The following is an 18,797-nucleotide window of genomic DNA, read 5'->3' as shown; positions in this document are numbered from 1 at the left end:
AAGACCGTGTTCAAACAAATGAGATGCTGGAATCAGATGCTTCGGCCAGAGAAAAAAAACAAAGAGCAAAAATACACTTTACATTGGAATGTTTATTGTTTTATCAAGAAAAGGCTACTTGTAGGAATTATTTGTTTATCTTAATGGTGTATTCATCGTCTATGGCGCTCAGGGGTGCTGGAGCTGATCCCAGCATCGGCCAAGTGGCGACGTTCAACCTCGATGGATCACAGGCTCACATTTAGGTGCATATAACCATTCACCCTCTCATTCACACCATGCAGGAAAGAAGCAAATACCCATTCACCCACTCAAGCACACATTACATAGAACACAGGTGTCAAACTCTGGCCCGCGGGCCACATTTGGCCCGCAGTGTAATTATATTTGGCCCGCGAAGCCATACTAAATGACTATTAGAGCTGGCCTACAGGGCATGTATCACAAATAATACAAATCCCAGAATGCTCTGCTTGTGTTTTGCCACGAAAATCACGACAGGACCTATAAACGCCCTCTTTTGTTTGTTGACAGAAGTCAGAGCGACCTTATGCTAATACTGGCACCGTGCTACCCCTCTGAAAAATGGCGAAAAGAAAGGCAGAAAACAGGAGCTTTCTAGACAGGTGAGGCTGGCTTCTGTAGATGTCGAGCCGATCCTGTTGACTGTACCTGTAATCCAATACAAAAGATAAACGGGGACAAATGTCAAAAGCAGGAAAAGTAGGTGAGCGGCCACTGTGTCTAAATGTGCCACCATTTTGAATGATGTCAACAAGAAGGTGGGAGGCAGAATATCTGTTTCCATATATAAAAGACAGACCTGTTTGTCTTGTATGCGGAGCAAATGTGGCGCTAACCAAGGAGTGCAACATTAGACGACACTATGAAACCAAACGCCATATTCAGTTTTTAAGCAAAACTTGTTTGGGTCCATATGAAATGGTTCATTGTTACATCTGCAGGAAGATTTTATTTCAATTAATATCAATGTTGGGCCGCAACTTTGTTCTAGTTTTGAATTTTGGTTCTTTGTATTTGAGTTTGACACCCCTGCTGTAGATAAAAGATGGGGAATGCACTGCCTGGCTCTGACTTTATTTCATACTAAATACACTGTTATCTGTTGACACCCCTGACATAGAGACAAAACTATTCACCCTCCCATTCAAACATAATGTAGGAGCATACAAGTATTCACCCTCTAGGTGATTTAGGGTCCTGGAGGAACCCCATGTGGGAAGAACATGGAGACTCCACAAAGAAAGACCTGTTGGAGTCCAACAGGAATACAGAGACCTTCTTGTTGTGAGGCCTCATTCAAGATGGCGGCGCCATGATCATAGATTTTTGCGCTTTTCAAGTTTGGCCCGTTTGTCTTTTGCACAGGATTACAAGTTCAGTCGACAGAATCTGCTCAGGATCTACAGAAGCCAGCCTTCTGACACTATGGATTCCATACAAACTGAGACAATTGGAGCGCTCGGACTACTACGCCGACTCGATCAAATCTTCTCGTAAGCGGTGTGAGAGGAAGCAGAAGAGTTGGAATCGCGAAGGTATCCGCGCTAGACTAGCGGCTAAAATTACCCGGCCAGCTAAACAATCCATCTTTCTCACAAACATCCGATACCTGTACAACAAAATGGATCGCATGAGTGACTGCTGCTTGTCTTCATTGAAACATGTTTTTTCATTGTATTATTTTTATTTGTTCACTTCACGTCACAGTGGGATTGTGAGAAACATCTTCTCCATTCCTCTGTATGCCCGGCAGAAGTGGAGAAATTGACAATAAAGCTGACTTTGACTTTGACTAGTTCATTCATTCATTTCCCACAATAAAATCATGAGCCCCTGGAGAAATCAGGGTCGGTACGTTTCTGAGCGCCATCTGAAATTCCCATCTTGAGGCCGAGCCGTCGCCTGAGACGTCATCATTTAGCGGCTCTGCGGCCGTCATCTGTTGCCGCCTATTAAAAAGAATAGGCCCCTTCGAAACCCCGCTCCCTCTGAGAATGGGTTATCGATCCATCTCCTGCAGTTCTAGAAGTGTCACTTTACCGCGGCTGCAGGCTTTGTAAAATCTATTCTAGCCTGATAGCCCATGTCCGGTAACAACCAGGGATTGTTGTGCTGACGACGGGCCGGATGATGTTGAAAAGGGACGGAGGAGGCTGCGCCGCAGGCACCGCTAATCACTGCCAGGGAGGAAGAATTAGCCATTTGAAGATGGACAGGACTGATAGAGGGATCATGAAGCTATTAACCTCTAAACAAGCTGCTGAGAGCCCAGCAGATGGCGGGGCTGATGGCGAGCGTGCTGCCAGATTGGGCGGAGAGCAGAACAACAGCCCAGACTTATTACGGAGGCTGATAGAGCAGCCCTGCCATCCAGAGCAGCTTGAGTTGTGAGTGTGTGTGTGTGCAAAGAACGGTATAGACGTACATAAATACACTGTCACAGTCCTATTTCTGAAAATAAAATTCACACTGTAAGCACTATGGAGCGGTTAGCACTCCCTCTTCATAGGGAGAAGGTCCCTGGTGGCCTTTCTGTATGGAGTCTCCATGTTCTCCACAGTTCTGTGTGAGGTTGCTAAGGGTTCTCAGAGTTCCTCCCAGTGCCGTGCGGTGAGATTCATGGCTGTTGAGGTACTGACGTCATCACAGTCAGATTTACAAACATATGAACCCTACAGAGTAGCTTATTCACCATTTTATCAAAAGCAGTTCACGTGTTTTGTTTAAAATATCATATCAGCATTCTTTACCTACACAAACTGTTGCATAGAAAAGCACATTTAAAAAAAAACACGTTATTATCTCTTACCTTTACTTATAAATGAAGTCCATGCGCTGCTCCTTCTGAAGAAAAGCATCAATAACTTGCTTGTAGAAGCCTTCCTTATCTCTCTTCATTTTAAAAGTCTCTCTGTCTCATGGAAATTGCTGCTAGTGAAGACAGTCGTCCTTGATCAGTCCTGTTCCGATTGTATGTTTTGAGTCTTTTCAGCGCAGAGGATGAGCGCTCCACCAACGCTGTCGTAGCTGGTGACCACCAGACGGAGCAACTTTGTCGCCTCAGGAACAGTTTGAATGAGATCCTTCTGGGCCAAAAAGTTGAAAAGCTGCCCAGGAGATTCACCGTAATTTCCGGACTATTTAGCGCACCTCGATATAAGCTGCTAGCCGATGCGCACTAAAACCGTCAAAATCGTCTTCTTCGGTGTCGGAGTTGAACGGACGCAGAATTTCCCGGTCATTTCATCTGGCCCGATTTGACAAGGATAAATGTTTTAGAGGCTTGACGCTCGTTAGCCCCCCCACAAAAAAGTCCATATATTAGCCGCATCGTTGTTTAAGTGAAAAAAGTCACGGCTTATCGTCCAGATATTACGGTAGATTCATTCCTCGCCGTTTGTGAGCTATTCAGCCCGATGAGATCGGGAAAAAATAACTGGACGGCTGCACTCGACATATTAACTATTGTTAATGTACCTATTGTTTAATTCACTCCTGAATCCTGGCATCTTTCAGCTTTGCGAGCCGGTTTAAACCCATTCATGGGCCTAATACAGCCCGCAAGCCTTGCGTTTGACACCCCCGCCCGAAAATGTCCAGACGTGAGAATGAAAGGGTGAAAGCTTGTCAATATTCAAGTCCAGTTGCCACAAAAAGAAAATTTAGACAAGAATTCACCGAGACCTGGATGACTGAGAACCTCCACAGACAAGAGTAGATGGTTGTATCGCCTCCTCCGCCCCCTGACTGCAGGACAAGCGGTACAGATGATGAATGAATGAGCACAAATTTGCCGACCAGACCAGTGTGATACAGTATGTTTCACCACGGCGGTTAAAAAAAAAACAGTACGTCAGTCAAGGCAATCATGGTTTTCCTTCGGGAACGTATATAACCTTAACGCATTTGCATAAGAAGCTTAACATAAATAAAGACAAACTTCGGCTCCCCGAACCCAAGCGTCAGCCAGAGTTTACAGCCGCACACCCAGGAGTTTAACCGTGGATGTGACAGGACGCTCTGTGGAAGCTGCGCCCACCACTTGAAGATGACTGTCTATTATCCCTGCGTGATAGTAACTTTTTGCCAACCGCCTACTTCACGAGAAGAAGAAGAAGAAATAAAAATAGCAGGTGATCTCACACATGAAAGCCGGAAAATAAAATAATAATAAAAAAATAAAAAATAAAAAAAAAAAAAACACATGAAAGCTCAGTTGAGGTGCAGGAAAAGACAGTTTCCCCCCCCGTAAATGAAGACGTCAGGGTGGAGCGTGCTTGTTTGGCGTCAGGAGTATAATGCTGCTCGGATAAACAGAGCAGCGGCGCTGCGCTAATAGCTGTTAGTTATGTAGGCTCTGACATCGCTGACAGATTTGGGAGGTGCAGCGCCGGGATTCAATCCCACTACGGGAAATGAGAATTATGTTTGATGACTAGGAAAGTTTGGAGCGCGGGAACCAGCAACTTTTACACACACACACACACACACACACACACACGTATGTACACTCGGTCTTTGTGCACAATATGAAAAAACAGACATTGTTGAGGATGAGAGGTGCATGAACTCAAGAGCACATGAGGAATATTTAAACTGACATCGCTGTCATCATACTCAGTAGCATTGTCTCCGGGGTGTGTGTTTGTGTGTGCGTGTGTGTGTGTGTGTGTGTGTGCTTGAGTGTTCTGTACGGTCATGAACCTAAGATTAATCCACGGGTTCATCTGGTTATTATTGCTTGATTTGTCAACATGCCTTTTCTTTTTCCAAGTGCTTATTTCTTCTCTATTTTATGTCTTTCATTCTTTTACATAAAAAACTCCTCCTGCCTGCGGTTGGGTTGAGGCAACACACACACACACACACACACACACACACACACACACACACACACACACACACACACACACACACAGTTTGGCGAAGATGAGGAAGCGATTGTGGTTTCCTTGTGTTTACAGAGTCAACATCTTCAATAACATGCTCCAAGTCATCGCTGATCTTTTCTGCTTGCACAGGCCGACCATACATTTTTGGGAGATGTAAACCAGCCGTCTGAAACCCAAATTATCTGAGCGTCTCAGGGTGGGGGAGTTAATGCAGGTCTTGTCAACTGAAACACGGGTCAAAAAGATTTCTCGATTGTTTGCTTTAACACAGGGGTGGGCGATTGCATTTTACAAGGGGCCGTAGGAGAAACCTGAAGGGTGTTGGAGGGAGGGAACCAACGAAAACTTAAATTTAATTCTGCTCAATATGAATTATGTTCCATTGAAAAAGGCAGTTAATGACATTTCTATTAGCTGCGACTGGTTATCAGAATAATATGTAAATATTAATATAAATATACTAAATTGTGGTGCAGATCAAACAGGAAAATACTCCTTCAGAAGTAATAAACAGTAAAAACAAAACTATCCTGACATCAGGGTTCTGAACCCTTTTATTTTTAACTTGTTGACAATCACTGAATCTTATTTTTTTTTTATTTGATTTTATTCATTTATTTATTTTAGCATACTGTTTGGCACTACGTTAAAGATAGGCAGCCGATCAAATTTATACAAAAAGCACTTTTGATTTTTTTTCAGTTACTGTCACTTGTTGATTGAGAGAAACCCATTCTGGCTCTGGCTTGAACAAGTGCGTCCAAATGTGTCTGAATACTTGAAGTGGATATGCGAAGGACAGCTGAGATGTGATCATCAGTGAGAGGATCTGCATGTGGACTTTTTGCACTTCATTACTGCGAATATCCTTCCACATCCGTGACCGTGATTTTAGAGTTTGCAGTTATCCCGACTAAGAAGATGAGCCGCCGAGAACATCGGAGCTCTCGACCAAAGCCAGAGAAAATATTCAAACTTGTACTTCAGCTGAAGTTTCAGATTTCCTGCGATCTCCTCAACCCTCCGCGTCGCAGTCTGTCGCGAGAGAGGCGCGCTCTCAAATGCGTGCTATCTCTCCGGGCATATTAGTGCTGCAGAGTCCAACAAACACCCTTTAATAAACCCTCCGTCCAAAAACAGCTTACTTTTTCTGGTGATTTTGTGGGATATGACATAACTTGTCTTGACAGCTGCATTTCTGGGTGTGCAAAGCTTTGTAAAAAAAAAAAAAATCCTTGTTGGCTTTGCAGTTTAGCAAGCAAAGCGTCTGACTCCCTTGCACGCTCTTCATCACACGTTCAAAGTTCTCGTACACTCCTCCAGATTTGGTCGTGTATTGATGATTCGAATTGCAGTCCTCATCCACAGAGAATAGGGTTAGTCGGAGAAGGTTGATTGGTTGTGGCGAACCCTGAAGGGAAAAGCCAAAAGGAAATGAAGAAGATGAGTTCCATCAAATGAATAAGCACCAACGTCACAAGTTCCTGTGGAAAAAAGATCCTGCCTCAAAGTAGAAGCTAAAATCCTTCCAGGAGCTGATGTCCTTGCTTCTTGGTTCCTCTGCTGCCTGAATGCACCAAGAAACGGCCTCGTTTCTGTAAAGGTTCTAGGATCTGCTGAAAGTTTCTACAGTGCCAAAGAGGCTCGCCAGAAAAAGGGGTAGGTGTGCCAGAAGTGTCCTCTGGGGTCAGCACTCTGACACCCTCAACGCACTACAGATACCTTTTCAAATTGACATCATAAACATATTAATTGTCTTTTCCTCACCAACTTAACAGCGATTGTATAGCAGCAATACAACATGTTAATTTCTCTCAGCCGTTTTGTTTCAAACATACAAAAAAAAACCAAGGACACTGCATTTTCCAGGAAACTCTTTTTCCATCGTAGTTTCTTGAACACAACAACAGCTGAGAAGCCATTAATTTTTATCCTCCCTGATATTCCGGTTTCCAAATTTCTATCTTCCCCGGGATTCTTTATGACACTATGCAGACCACTAAATTACACGTGTTTCTGTCAGTCTCTTTCTGAGGACACTGTTTGTGAGTTTGTTCTTCGATTCCACGAGATGATGGACATCACAACTGTGCCGGATGCCTAAGTTTGCGTCGTACTAGGGGGTCATCAATTATGCAAACCTGCCATTCTCCAAACGTTCAAATATTGAGAATGGGGACGGATGTATCGTGTTTATTGCCGTTTCCTGGCAAGAAAATAGATGGAAGAATCTAATGCGACGGCCGTATACAGGTTTGGATCACGCCAAAGTTCACAGACATCTGTGATGAGAATGTGAAAACGTTCTTGGACAATGGAGATGATGATCCCTATTGGAGTATCATTTCACTTTTATTGTAATTTGATGGAAAACAGATCAAAATGTCTACCCTGCTCTACGATATGAGATCTGCAGTGTGTCTGATGATGTCCACGCTATTAGCAAAGTGCCAGCCTCTCTGCTGCAGACACCGTGGCTCCCCTCAGATCAGCCAATTTTGGGACAAGAACGCAACTCTAAGAATGAGAAAGCTTGAATTTCATGCTTGGACCTCCTTCTCTGTCTGCCGCTTGCTGGTTCTGTCACAAGAAAACAGCTGACCCGTGACCACAATAGTTTTTCGAAACGGCGCTCCACAGTGGGCAAGAAGTATCTGGTAATGTGCGTGGCTTATGAGTTCATCAATCACCAAGCACCTGTGGGTTCCTACCTCAGAGCAGAAGCTCAGGTGGTGCAAGCAGCTGAGGTCCATGGTCCCTCTGCTGTCCGAATGCACAAGAAATGGCCTCATTTCTGAAAAGGTCCCAGGAACTACAAAAGGTTCCTCCAGTGCCAAAGGGGCTGTTAAGAGCATTGGCCCACCGGGCACAAGTCTTGGTTAGGGTACAAGTTCTGCTCTCTCTCAGCACATGCTCATTAATCACTGATGGACACTGCTCCGAGCAGCTGGGTGACATAGTGGAGAATTTTTGCAAATAAAAGTCTGAAGTGTTGATAGAGAGAAGAGTCATTGTCCGAGAATCCACCTTGTGCTACAAATGCGGCCCTTGATGAATTACTGTGCTGCTCCAGAGCTCATTACATCATGTCAGTGTTTTAAACACGTGTTCCCGACACCAAAAGACCAATTTGAGTTTAACTCAACCCCAAAACTATTGTCTTCATGTCTTTTGTTAATCCAAACCCACCTACACTTTAATGACATTTGACTTTGCATGGACAAGAGCTTCGGTCCCAAAATCTGGGTCTCGGAGGTTACTTGGCATCATTTGTCTGCCATCCCACGGGCTGATCATCAATCCCTCGTAACTGTCATCGTGTTTAAGCGCGGTAAATCGGCGGTCACCCCGGCAATCGTGTGATTTAGCTCATCTGGCGCTGGGATTAACAAAGACATTCAGCAGCCTGACGTCACACGCCCATAAATAAATATACTTAAGCCCATTGAAACACATGGGCGTGGAGCAAGAGAGGGAATCAGCTGCAAAAGCCAAAATGTTCGCAAATCAAGCCACACAGGTGGATTTAAATGCGGCCGCGGGGGAATTGAAAAGGGGAACTCTAGCAAACATAGCAGTTAAATACAGGAGAACCTCAGCTTACAAATTTAATTTGTGCTTTGACTCTGATCACAAACCAAAGTGTTCACAAGCCAATTCAATTTTTCCCATTGTAATCAATGTAAATTTCATTGATCCATTCTCAAGTCCCAAAAAACATACTGCACTTTTTCCAAAAGGCTAACGTAAAGAACGGATTCAAAGATAACCTCAATTACTGTTTTTTGTGTGTCCTTCCTCTTCTTGCCAGCACTTGTACTCATGGTTTCCTTCACTAAATCGGCAAAAGTAAAGCCTTCTCACATATGAGAACCTTGCCAATGCTAACGCTCTCTCCAGCAAGATGTCTTTCATTCATCCAAACTAACAATCACTTTTCTACTTCTTCTAAGACCTGAGACCTTTGCTTTGTTAGCGCAGTCGCCCCTTTAGCCACATCAGCTGTCTTTAGCTCATCTTTGTCCTTCAGCATTGTACAGATGGTTGACCTAGCCATGTCATAGTGCTAGGTGAGATCTGAAACACCAACATTCCTCTCACGTGTATCTATTATTTCCTTCTTATGATTGACTGTAATTCTTAACATCGTCTAACAACACACTTAGAACTTATAGAAAAAAAGAACAAAAACAGGGGAAAATTATAACAGTAGAAAACAACCATGAACAGGTAAACAAAGCGAAGTCGCACACATGACTGCCGCTAGGCTACCACGCCACAACGCGGAAAGCCCTCGAGTTTGTTTGTGTGTGTGTTCATTCAGACCGTACATTTTGTCAAAACAAAAGCTTTTTGTCAGTGAGAGGGGTTAAAACACACCAGACCCAAAAGGCTCAGGGTGGGAATAATCCAAGTGGGACATAGATTATCAGTAAATTCATGTCGATATTCCCAGAGGCTACCCGGCCCCTTCGCTACAACTTTTGGGCGCACCGAGTCGAGGAAATGAACACAAAACGGCCCTTTGGAAATTAAAAACCTGTTTTCGGAGATCGGCGCAGCGTCGCGGCGGGGTCGACTCCAAGCGGGGGAAAAGGGTCATGGAGTGTGTGGGAAAATGTGAGATAATTAGCTCGTGTTGTACATTCATGATGGCATGCAGTCCACTTATCCTCGCAGAGCTTCGCTGGAGAGCGCACGTAATCCCCGCGGACGAGGAGTGAGTCACCGCACATTCATGTGAGCAAACACATTTGTTTTATAAAAAGGAGGGCCGACTTCATATTCATTACATTTGTTCCATGACTCAACCCGGAGCTCGCTCACGGTGTGGGCACGGTCGAATAATGACACGGGTGCGCGAGTGGGAACCTCGTACTCTCCGATTCTTTGTTTTAACAGTTCCGCGTTGCAGCGTTCGCGCAATTTAAACACCTCCTAATTACGTTTAAGCTAAGCCATTGTGCTCGTTGCCAATAACGCTACCGTTAAACGGCCTCCAATGTCGGATTATTTAAAAAGCGTGGAATCGCTGCAGACTTGTCAAACTCTGCCAGTGGCCTTCCGAGTCAGCCTGACACCGTAGGAAGCCCTCTGGGCTCAGTCTGGACGTGCAGGGGTTTCCAAAGATTGAATGTATGTATGCTGAGGGCAGAGCGGGTTGGGCTTTGCAGGAAGAGGCCAATCTTCTGGACCCATTTGTCGGAGGAAAGCATTTATGACCCCCCTCTTTTTTTTTAATTAAGGCACTTCAGGCGTTCTGTCGCATTAGACTAATATTTGAATACTTGGACCACACATGTCCTTCGCCATCTTCTTCAACGTCTTCTTACGCTCCACATCTGAGCAAATGTATCTGGCGTTCCTTCTGTTTCACTCTTTGTCTCTGGCTACACATCTGGTTAAAAACTCAATTTGTATATTTGTCATCCCCCTGGTTTGGATTTCATTCATGCTGAGCAGTGAATCATCAGATGGCTGAAAGGAAAAACAATCTGCTGTCCTTGTTACTGACAGGTTTAACAAAAAGAGCTTACGCATCAAGGCAGCAAGGCATTAAAGCATCCGCCTCGCAGCAAGAAGGTCACTAGTTGGATTCCGACAGGTGGTCTTTCCGTGTTGAGTCTCCATGTTCTCCCCATGTCGAAGTGGGGTTCCTCCAGCTTCTGCGGGTTCCTTCCACAGACCAGAAACATGCAGGAGGTTCATTGGAGACCCAAAAGCTAAACGTTGACAGCACATTGGGAGACCCTACATTGTCCAAACTTGTGAACGGTTGTATGTCTCTATATGTAACCCTATGATTGACCGGTCCAGGGTGAACCCCACCTCTCGCCCAATGACAGCTGGGATGGGCTCCAGCAACCCCGTGACCCCATGAGTGCAGGAAAAGCGGGATAAAAAAAATGAATGAATGAATATACAGATGAATGGAAATATACAAACCTCCTTAAGTGTGACCAGAAAGACTAAATTATGGGTGAACAAACACTTGTATCGCGCTTTTCACACACACGGCGGCAGTGCTGCCGTGCGAGATGCTAACGGGGTGGTGGGGGGGTCTTGGGGGAGCCAAAAGCGTTCTCCGAACCGATGCTGGAGCCTATCCCAGCTGTCATCGGGCGGAAGACGGGTACACCTTGGACTGGTCGCCAGTCAATCGCAGGGCCACATATACACTGCTCAAAAAAATAAAGGGAACACTTAAAAAACACATCCTAGATCTAAATGAATGAAATATTCTTATGAAATATTTTGCTCTTTACACAGTTGAATGTGCTGACAACAAAATCACACAAAAATGATCAATGGAAATCAATTGTATCAACCCATGGAGGTCTGGATTAGGAATCACACTCAAAATTAAAGTGTAAAAACAAACTCCAGGCTGATCCAACATTGATGTAATGTCCTTAAAACAAGTCAAAATGAATCTGTGTTGCTTCCTGAGTGGACACTATGGTTTCACAGAAGTGTGATTGACTTGGAGTTACATTGTGTTGTTCAAGTGTTCCCTTTATTTTTTTGAGCAGTATATATACAAACAACCATTCACTCACATGTATTTGAACTGTGGGAGGAAACCGAACTTGCCGGAGTCCAATCGGGGTCCTTCGCGCTGTGAGGCAAAGGCGCTAATCACCGCACCGCCATTCTGCATCCATCTAAATTCATTCATTGAGGAAGTAGCATACAGATTTCAGATGTTGCACACGAGGAACCACATAAGCTTCGACCCTCCGACATCATCTTCATCAATAACAATTTACTGGCACTTGTAGGAGCTCAGGATGGATTTGCAACCTTCCAAGGGGGGTTAGAAGACACTCTGCGGTGTGCTGTGGTTACATCATACGTGCCGCGTATCAACCTGTTAGACCTGACAGAGCCTGCAGATGAGACAGAAAAAACAGGGATGCCACGGCAAAGCGCCAGGTTCATGGAGGGGAGGAAGAGGAGGAGGAGGAGGAGGAGGCAGGTTCCCTCCAAGCTTTTGATGTGGAGAAACATTTTCAGAAAAAAAGCTCTGCAGAGAAGAGTGTGAGGTGTCAGGACAATGTGATCTCGGCGGAGATTAAACGGGAAGAAATGTTACGGATGCAGTTCGAAATAAACCGTATCGAATTTTACCAACCGTGGAAAAATGACTGGAGGACATAATCTCACATTTGATATCACGCTCGCTGGTATTCGTGTTTCTTCTCTGAATAAAGGAGGAGTAATTCGAGTCATTACCGCCGTTATGCCAGGGTAGTTTTTATATTTGCTTTGTCTTTTAATGTGAAACGTAAACAACCATGTGTTCACTTTGTTCTCTCCTGATTTCTGAGGGAAGTGAAACCCATTGAGGTCTTCAATAAAGGCGGGCGAGAAGAAACCGCCGAGAAAATTACAACTTGCCCGAGGCTCCAACCTCCGACTCCTTTCATATCACATCCGTTTTGAAGATGTCTTTGTATCGCCAGTGACTTAAATCTAATTCAAACATCACCCTCTGCTCACCCTTCTCCCCCTCCGGCGCCACCCCTCACAACAAACTCACCCCGGCTCAATTTATTTTGACACCGTCTCTCAGACGTCATCAGCCTCAACGCTTCCATGACAACATGCAATATTTGAAAATCATATCATCATATAGGACTTCAAAAGAGAAAGCTAGACTTTTAAATATGAATGTACTTAGGAGTTGAGAACGAATCTGAATGTATGAATCTGAAAGCGCATAAACTACCTGCACCCATGAATGAATACATGCATGTTCATTCATTCATCATTCACTGTCTGCAAAGCTTATCCTGCACTCTGGATCTCAAGGGGTGGAAATCTATCCCATGGTCTATTAGGGCACATGGGTCAAACTGAAGGCCTGCAGGCCAAATGTTGTCCGACATGCCATTTTATGTGGCCCACCAAAACATCTTAAAAGGTTTGATTGTCTTAAAATAAATAAATCAAATGCATGCATTGACCATAAACTACATTTCCCACAATTCACGCCGATCATGTTAACCACAAAGTGACGGCATCCTGCCATTACCTTGCTGTGTATCCACATCTAGCCGATTTTCAACGAGTGGAATTTATAAATATAAGTGATCCATAAATGTCCAGGGAAGAGAAAAGTTGATGTAGATTGAAGGCTGTTTCAAGAAAGATGGGAAGGTGACTACATAATTGTGCTTGGAGTAGAAAAAAAAAACGGTATGTCTTTTGTGTTATGAGTCGGTGTCAGTTGTCAAAGAGTACAATCCACGTCGGTATTTTGACACCAAACACGGAGCTAAGTATGCCGACGTTAGCCTTCCAGAAAAATAACAAATTGTCCGAGAATGAAAAGTCAAACTACGATGGCAGCAGAATGTGTTCACAAAAGCAGCATCCAAAAACACAGCAGCAGTGAAAGCTACAGAGCTACTAGTAAAAAATATATTTGTTTTACATCAATGCAAATGCATTTGTAACATTTTGGATTTTAATGGGCACTAAATTCAGAGTTATTTAACATTTAGGAGTACTTACATTTATTTTACATTACATTTGGTTCCTTTAAGTTCCATTTATACTGTTACCATTACATTTGGCCCTTTGAGGGCAACTGTTATGCTGATGTGGCCCTCGGTGAAAATGAGTCTGACACCCCTGATTTTGGGTCTCGTGGGAAATGTGTGGTTCTGCTGTTTCCCCCCTGTACCGGTTATTTGTGCTGATTTTTCCGGGGGTACAAACACGTTCGTGGACCAGAGAGCGGCGAGCCGTTGCTCAGCAGGGGCCGCGACCGGCGAGGAGGACAGGGAGGGTTGTTTTCAGTGTTGAGAAACAACTGAAACGGAATAAGCCGGCGATGGACATCACGTTGATTAACAAAAGGTTACAGCAAAGGGGGCGGGGGAGGCCGAATCTGGCGGTAGGACCGCATCCATGTTCCGTCGGACGCGCCGCCCAGAGCTCCGTGTCTAACACCGCGGGCCCCCCGGCCATCTGCTCGACCGGGACGTGTGACAAATCTGCAGGATCTGAGGCGGCCTTTTAATTGACCCCTTCGTACCGAACACCTGTGTCGCGATCATGGCCTTTTAATCAGCCTCTGAATATTCGGCACCTGCGCTGGAGGCAAAGGATTATCTCTGCAAAGGCGGCCCGCCGTACATTTCCACGGCAGGGCTATCGATCGGCTCCTCGCCGATCGGATCCGATTTCGCCTTTAAAATAAAACAATACGGTCCCGCGTTGAGTTTCGCCCCTGTTTTCGACGGATCCTCCCGCACGGCCTCGCCCCGTGACGAAACACGGGAGCAAAACCGGCCCCTGAACAATCACCGAGTCGACAGCTGCTTCTTTCCCGCTCATTAATCCCTCAGAATCCGTCGGTCCCTCAGCTGTCATTCATCACCGCAAAACCCATTCTTCCCTCCTGCTCGCCCTCTTCTCCGGCACCACGGTTTTCATATTGTTAAGTAAATATTCACTGCATTCATCTTCATTATTCCACATCGGCGGTCCGGGGGGGGGGAAACGGGGTCTAGCGCGAGGAAGAACTTTACCCATGGAGATGATGGAGTCTACCTTCTCCTTCGCTGGCAGTAATGGAAGACAACTGAACAAACAGCGGCTGCAGCCATGAGTGTCTCCGAAGTGGCCCTGACACATTTTAAATGCACCAGTAGCGCCTCGGCGGCAAAGGGAGTGAAGGATCGTTCCTGATCGAGCACGCCGAGGGTCGTGGAGAGGAAGCGGCGGCATGTTGGAGTTGCACATCTGCAAAGGGATGAAGACAGATATGGAACAACTCGGCCATGGATGACCGACAAAGAAATATACAAGGACTTCTACAAATTAAGCAAGATGTTTTTTTGGTCTTCTACAGTTCAGCATGAGGACGTTGATCACGCTGTAGCCTTCAAATATTTGCGATGAAAGATGATTTCATCTTTGTGGAAAAGGCAGCAGGAAGACTTGGACCACAATTATCTTCTTCTCCTTTGGGCTGCTCCCTTCAGGGGTCTCCACAGCCGATCATCTGCCTCCATCTAACCCTGTCTTCTCACGCCAACACACTCCCCGTCCTCCTTCCCATCATCCATTACATTACATTTTACATTACATTGCATTTGGCAGACGCTTTTATCCAATGCGACTTACAATAGAGGACATAGGGACTGCAAATACACTTGCAAATACACGATGCACAGGAAATATACAGAACAGTAAGCTTGGGTTAGTGAGGGTTTTTTTTTTTTTTTTTTTTTTTGACAGAGACACACAAACGTACACACACACACACACACACTGCATAGCCTAACTTGCTCCCAACCTGATCTGGGGCATCAGCGCGGTAAAAAGTCCTGAAAGAGAAACGTTTTTACCTGTTTCTTGAAGGTTGAGAGAGATGATGCTAGTCTTGTTGCTAGTCCATTAACCTCTTTTCTGGTCTTCCTCTAGACTTCCTGCCTGGCAGCTCAAACCTCAGCATCCTTCTACCCAGATCTCCAGCACCCCTCAGTCCATGTCCAAACCTTCTCAGTCTGACCTCATCTCCAGAACATCAGACATGTGCAGAATAGCACAATAAAATTTAAAAAAATTAAAACAACTCCAAATCGGGACACATTGAAGAAACCATCAGTGACTACCATCGCTGCAAGGTTGGTTGGAGCCCAAGCTTGGTCCTCTAAATCAGTGTTTCCCAACCACTGTGCCGCGGCACATGAGTGTGACGTGAGAGATCATCAGGTGTGCCGTGGAAAAATGCCCACTTTCACCTGATCGGTCCGAAAATTATTTATCCAATGCAAATAATGTGTCTTCCTATGTCTATGTGGGCAGCGCGCCCATTCGATGGCAACGGGAAGTGAATTAACCTGTGCATCTGTGTATCAGAGTGACTAGTGACACTTTGCATTATATTTTTTTAAAATAAAAAGTACTTGTATCGGCATAAACAAACAGTGAAACAGTGAAACAGTGAAAACTTGCTACAAAGTTGCTGAACTCATCTCTAAATCCAAACAGCCACACACCTTAGCAAAACATTAATACTACCTGCCGGCAAAATCATTGTAGAAGAAATGCTCGGCACTGGCGTTGATAAAGAAATGGCCCGAGTTCTCTCAAATAATACCATTTCCAGACAAATTGATGACATTTCTTTAGACATTGAAAAAAGTGTTCTGGAAAAGTTGCACACCAGTGGGAAATTTGCATTCCAACTTGATGAATCTACAGATATTAGATATATTAGATTTCACACTAAGTAAATTGAGACTACGGTTTCATTCTAATTCGTTAAAAAATGTTTTTGACATATTTATTTGGTGGTGTACCATGTGATTTTTCTAATGTAAAATATGTGCCTTGGCTCAAAAAAGGTTGGGAAACACAGCACTAAATGAGGTCCTCTTGGGTGCCCACCTACCTGGCCTCCAGCGGCTTGAGAAGGTGGAAAACACCTCATTGTCCCGAGCACCAATGTAACATATGGAGATCTAGAACCTCAAGAAAAGCTTGATGACCTGGAAAACGCAGTCAGTTCAACAGCATTTCGATGCAATTTAAAGCTCCAAGTTTCACGCGCGACATTTTTGCTTGGTTCTCAGACACTTTTAAAACCAGTTACATCTGGTTGGACATTACAGGTGATGCCTGGCGATATGAATCCCACTGATTATGTTACTGTCCTGATTTATCCTATTTCTGTTAACAATAACACTGTAAGTTGATTTCTTTGCTTCTTTTCACTTCCCCCTCCTAATTTCTTTGAAACCCATGTTAGGTGACTTGAATATTTTTTTCACATGCATGATTTCTATTTGATTTCACTCATTACCTTGGGGTTAAATAATCCATTACTTTTTTTTTTTCTCCTTCCTGTCTGATCTGCTTCAATTGGAGGAACAGATGGTACCACTCCTTTCCCTGCAAGGTGCTGAACCACTGCTGACGAGGCCGAATACATCAGATAGGGTGTAGAACAGTTGCAGGTTTATTACCGACTAATGTCTCGGCGGAAGATGAGAAATTCCTCTGGAAGCGGAGTTGGTTATTTCATGTTTGCATGTAATTCTGTTTACATTGCTCTTCATCACATTCTGTGTTTATTGATTTGCCAACTGTTTCCACTGGGGGGGGGGGGGGTGGACAGGTGGACTGTGTTAGGTTGGAGAGTGAAGACAGCTGGAGCCAATACAGCCAGCAGCGGAAGCAGCGGTCGGGCAGGATTTTATAATAAATTTTTACTTCATTTAAACCAACAAGAAGAAAAAAATGAACTTCAAACTAAAAAACAGACATGTAAAATTGCCAAAAATACCTGATACTGATCAGAAGTCAAATAAGCCTCTCAGGTAAGAGGGGCAGACAAATGGATTTGAATTCTATCGCTGACACTCGGGTGAAATAATTTCTCCTTTTACACATTTAAACTTTGAATGATTAATTTGTTCTGGCAGACCGGTTAACCCTCCAGGGGAGGTTGGACCAATGTTTGCTCAGCAGGGGCAATTTAACTCAGCTTGTCACTCACATTTTAGGCCTCGTCGATAAATTCGGAGTGAGACCTCGTTCGTACAACTGATCCTTAACACTGATAATGGTTTCAAAATATAACACTTTGCATTTGTCGCCGATTCATAAATAGCAAATGAGGGACATTTTAACGGCTATTAAATCACCGCAACACAGGCTGCGTTATGCTGGGCTTCCACCTAACCACTTTCACAGCCTTGGACCTAATCTTGTCATCTCTATCTCCAAGTATAAAGTGGTAATCTGAGATTACCACCTTAGATCAGTCTAATCACCGGCTGCACCTCCTCCAAGCAGCACCATGTCTTCAGCCACACCTTCAGCCACAGCTGGGTTTTCACAAAAGAATTTCATGTTTACAGACTTAAAACTGGAAGTCAGAGGGAAATTTTAGAAGTTTTAACTGGAGTCACGCTCCCGTCACCTCTATCTTCAAGTATAAGGTGGTAATCTCAGCACTCTTAGATCGGTCTTTTCCCATTCACGGCTTTACAACAATATCCAATGTGTTCGATATAATCCGGATTCTTTCAGTCTTGACAGTGATGTAACGCAAACGACAACCAATAGATGAGCTGTAACAAACCAGAAACAGGAAACCTGGGAGACCAACAATTCCCAGATCGGTATCAGCGGCAGACACTGTATTTGTCGTCGGTATGGACGAATGGGAACGGCGAAGGACATTCTGGTCAGTCTGGAGTGCCGAAAGAGGAGCGGATGTTGGAACTGTGGGCGGAACAGCGCGGCTCGAACCATGTCAACTCTCCAACGTGTTACCACTGAGTGGAGAAGGAGAATAGATGGACTGAAATAGCAGAAGCTCTGCAGATACCAGGTGAAAACACTGCATGGTGGAAAAAATGCTGAAAGAATCTTGTTGCGGTTTCGTAAATAGTGACCATGTGAGATTCACAGTCTTTGTAAATTATCAATTTGAGACTCAACTGAGATTTAAAACCCTAAAAACTAGTCTTTTGATGTGAGCAGGTGTGATAAGATACTTTTCAAAGTCTGATATGTACAGGTGGTATTAGTTGTAAATGCACCTGTTGAAGGTCATTCTTAGGAGTGAGAAGTAAGAAATAGCATTGGCTCGCTATTCAAACGTTAATTCAGACGCTAACTGCATTCTTAGGTGCTGTACATTCTTATAACGGTCACTGCAATATTACACTTTATATTTCAGAACAAAATACTCCCTTAAATGAGGAATGACAATCTGTCAAAGACTGTCTCAAATGACCACCTCCATGCATGGAAAATGGCTAAGTAGTTGAAATTATTTTTAAAAATATAATTTGTGCATAAGTATGTTTGCACCGTGTCCTTGAGTGTTGAGTAAGGTGCCTTAAATAA

This window comes from Fistularia commersonii, chromosome 4, assembly GCF_037954325.1.
Source record: "Fistularia commersonii isolate RoL2024-O1a breed Wild chromosome 4, RoL_Fcom_v1.0, whole genome shotgun sequence".
In the NCBI taxonomy this organism is placed as follows: domain Eukaryota; kingdom Metazoa; phylum Chordata; class Actinopteri; order Syngnathiformes; family Fistulariidae; genus Fistularia; species Fistularia commersonii.
Note: the sequence above shows the minus strand (reverse complement) of the source record.